This window comes from Microtus pennsylvanicus, chromosome 5, assembly GCF_037038515.1.
Source record: "Microtus pennsylvanicus isolate mMicPen1 chromosome 5, mMicPen1.hap1, whole genome shotgun sequence".
Taxonomy (NCBI): Eukaryota; Metazoa; Chordata; class Mammalia; order Rodentia; family Cricetidae; genus Microtus; species Microtus pennsylvanicus.
The window spans coordinates 92,807,428-92,811,855 of NC_134583.1; positions in this window are offsets into that span (position 1 = coordinate 92,807,428).

A 4,428-nucleotide genomic window follows, 5' to 3' on the forward strand; every position below is an offset into this window, starting at 1 on the left:
CACCTGCCCCTCACTGGTATGCCTGGAACTCAGAGTCCTCTTCCTGTTTTCCATCCATTAAGGGAGGTGACTTGTCCCTGGATCAAGTTTCTATTGAAGAGTCCTCAAATTCCCCAATGGTAACTTCTGCTTCATGGCCTCTCATAGAATCTAAGTGGCACAGTGTCCCATGGAACACAAGGGTTCTTTGGTTCTTGGTGGCAGGTAGGTTGTAATTTGGGTGGGTGGCACCTTGTCTGCCTTCTTCATCCTGAGTGCTAGATAGAGCCACAGGGTCCTGAGTGACATAGATCCTCTTCAGCCAAATGTTCTACTAGTCAGCGTTGGCTCTTGGTTGGGAGTGACTGATATTTATTTCCCAGGCCCATCTCCTTTCTTTGGAAGAGGGAACACTGAGACTTGCGACATGTGACTTACCAGGATCTTGAAGGTAAGGCAGAGAGTACTGGAATTCAGGGCTTCTGGGCTTGGGCAGTCTCTTCCCGGAGTGGGGTAGGGAATAGATACTGAGTGCCTTGAGAAGGGGAGACAGAGATTCTCAATGATATGGGCAGCTCTCAGGGGTTTGCAGTTGCCCCACATTGAGGTTCTTTGCCTGTCTTCTCAGTTCCAGCCTCACATCTGTATCACTAGATCCACAACCTTGGAGCAGCAGGAGAGAGTCAAGGGACCAAGGACCACAGGGGCAGCTGCAGCTGAACTAGCAGCAGGAAGCCGCAGGTGGTACAGGTTAGCGCTGGACTACGCCCAGCCTGGCAGCCCACAGTATTTCCTCCTCTCCCATGTTAGTATGGCACTGGCTCATAAAGTCACAAACACCTTCTATCTGGACTTTGCCAGCAGGAGCCGGATGTCCTATGAGGCATGCAGCTCAACACAAAATTGTGAACTTACTCAAAATATTACAAGACTTTGTGTGTGGTTTTGTTGTGTTGTTACTCAACCATACAGTTCTTAGGTGTGAACTTTGAAATGACATCATGTCACAGGGTTGAAAACACATTGTAGTCTTTCTTTAGGGGAACCCACGGTTGAGTTGAGCAGCTCAGACGAAGCTGAAGTCCAGGGCTTCTTGCCTCTGCTGCTCGAGAGCATCCTTGGAGCTTTGAGTACCCTAGAGAGGGAAGGAGACCACACATGCTTCTTGAGGACCTTGTTGCAGGGATCTGGCTCAGAAACAGGACAGGTCCCTGGAAAAGGCCAGGCCCTTCTCTGTTCCAGTGTCTGCCAGACACTGACCTTGGGACAGGTACTGATGAGAGGGAATGTAGGAAGCAGGACCTGCCAAGGGTGGGGCCATCATTGGGGGCCACATGGTCACACTGGGGAAGATTAGACAAGAGTATTTACTCTCTCTCTCTCTCTCTCTCTCTCTGGCCCTATCAGGGCCTGGGTGCACCTTCCAGGAAAACGGGAGAGGGCAGACAAAAGCAAACTAAGAGGGCAGAGCCATTGTTACAGGTAGACGTGACATCTTCAGTGCTACTGAAGATAGCTAGCCTAGCCATGTAACCTGAGCCCAGAGTAAACTTGGCTTTGTTGACAGTCCTGACTACCCTGACTCAATCACACACAGTCTTTCACTCTGAGCCAAGAAATCCAGGGTGAATGAGGCTTTAGGTCGTTGTGGGTAATGAGGTACAGAGGTCCCCTAGGTGACAGTGTTATGTTCAAGTACAGAGGGAAGGCTACAGATGGGCGAGCAGCCATTGATTGAGCCTTGTTATCTCAGGCCCTTGAAATTACACCCTCCCCCCCCCTCCGGAATGCTTTCCAATTGTGGTGTCTTTCTTTCTTTGAAACATTGTATGTTTATGTTTATTTTTTAAATTGTGTGCATGCATGTGCATGCATGTGAGTGCAGTGCCTGCGGAGGCCAGAAGAAGGCATCAGATCCCCCAGAGCTGGCACTGGAGACTGTGAGCTACCCCGACCTGGATACTGGGAACTGAGCTTGGGTGCCAGGCAAGAGAAATGTACACTCAACTGCTGAGCCATCGCTCCGGCACCACCATGGAGTATCTTGAAGGAGGATGAGTTCTGGGTCTGTCCCTGGCATGACACATGGAGGGGATCAGAGTGCCAGAAAGCAGAAGGGACTGGACCAAGGTCAGGGTGCTTTAGTGGCATAGCATGAACTGGGACTTGGAACTGGGCCTGACAAAGAATCTTCGGTCTTCCAGCTGTGAGGTCCAGCTAGTAGCTGGGACTGGCCAACTGCAGAGTCGAAAGGATGGCTTTGTGGCCTCCAGGCCTAGTCTATGAATCCAGAGGTCTCTCGACCTCCAACTAGTCCTGGGGCTGCTTTGGGGATTCTACGAAGCCAAGTTGAGGCATCTTTCCTAGTGTATCGTCTCCCAGGAGACTGTTTTCTGCCACCAGTTCTCCCTCCCTCCCATCATACTCAAACGGTCCCCACCATGACTTGGCACTGGGGCAGAGCTTGCAGAGAGGATGTAGCTGTTTGCCTCCCTGCCCCCGCCCATACTTCTGTCCAGTTTTCAGGTTCTGGTGGCTTGGGGTTTAGCTTTAGCAGGTTCCAACACCTGCACACCAATACCATGGCGCACAAAATGGAGTCTCTGCTTGCCAGTAAAAAATAAAAATTAAACAAAAATCACACAGGTTAAGAGTTGACAAAGACAGTCAAGCTCACCTGCCCCGGCAGGCCCTCCTGACCCTGAGAAACAACATCAGCCTGGCTTTCTGGAAGCTGCTGTAAACAGCCCTCACTCTGACAGTATGAGACATTTGCAAAACAAATAGCACTGAGTCCCTATCAGGTTGGCTGGCGCCTCGCATAGGTAGCTGACTGTCTTCTGTACTGATTCCTTCTGCAGTAACTGTGCTCCAGGCTGGGGATGTGGTTCAGTTGGTAATTGCTTGCCTAGCATGTATGAGGCCCTGGCTTCTATTTCTAGCATGGCATAACACTGTGTGCATGGCAGTGCACGCCTGTAATCTTAGCACGTGGCAGGCAGAGGGAGGAGGTCATTCTTGGCTACTTTTTGAGAGTTCTAGGACAGCATGGACTACCTGAGACCTTGGAAAGCCTGTCTCAAAAAAAAAAAAAAAGTGACTGAGGAAGGTGGATTACATGACCGGGCAGCCCATGAAGTAGTGAAGGGGAGGGTGCTCTGCCCAGTGGGAACAATGAGGATTATCTTAAATCTACAATCTGAAATAACAAATTTGGGAGCTCCTGTTGAAAATGCGATGGCACAAAAGAGAAAAAGATGTGAAACTGAGGTTCCCTTAAAACAAAAGGGGGGCTACAACTGTGTTTCTAAGGCTGATGAATGATTGGAGCTTCCCGATTGCAGAGTTGGAATGCTGCAGGCAGAGGGTCAAATTGTCTCAGAATTATCTCTAGTCTCCTTGATAGCCATTGTTCACCTCTGTGCCTGATCTCACATCCTTGTGATTGTCAGGTAAAACCTTTGGCAGTTCGTTAACCTAGCAGACCCCTAGCTCCACCGAGTGGAAAGTGAAAATGCATCCAACAGCGTCTCAGACCCAAGCAGAGAGTTCCCCTAATTTGCTGTAACCCACTGATGCGATGTTCCCAGAACTGTATTTGAAAAATGCCTTGATATATGACTTGCTTTTGTTGTTACGAACTTCGTGAAAGCGCTTCTTCTACTTTGCGGGATGTTAATTAAGGCAACCTGACTCTGTGTCCCAAGCCACGGTCACTCTTACTTGGCTCAGAACAAAATGTCTTTCATTCCCTTTGAGATGAGCGCTGTTTTGTGTGGACAGAACTAAGGTTCAAATGAAGGAGCAGGAAGCTTTGGGCTACACTGAGCCCGTTGTCACTGGGGCCTCTGGACTTTCCCCCTTAGTATGACCCAGCAAATCGCATTTTGCAGAAGCCAGTTTGTGCTGGTCTCTGACACTAGCAACGAAGGTCTAATGTATAGCAAAGCGGAGCATCCAGGTGTCATGGTTTTCTTAGGCTGGAAGTTTATCTACCAAGGTCCCCATCACCACGACTGCTGAGAGGGCAATGGGGAATGGCGTTCACTTTTCAGTGCTAGTTTGTTCCCATGCCGTCCTGGGGGCTTATCACTCTGGGCGAGTGAGAAAGAATCAGGTCCGATGTTTATACAGAGCTACTCATCTACCGAGGACTAAAGTGTAATCTAGGATTCTGACAAAGGGTGACTTTTAGGAAACCGACTCAGCTGTTTGCGGAGTCTGAAGGGGACATTCAGGACCACAGTCCTTCTAATCCTGGGGCCAAACTATGAAAATAAGTGTGTGGGTGCAGGCCAGGGGCGCCGCAGCACAAGTTGCCCGTCTGGGCCTCCCTTTGGAGATTCCAAGATTTAGCTCTCAGGACATTGAGAGGTTTGAAAGGCATGCCTGCAAGTCTGCGCAGGCGTACTCGCTATGGGCGGAGTCTGACCGCGGGGGCGGGGCCTT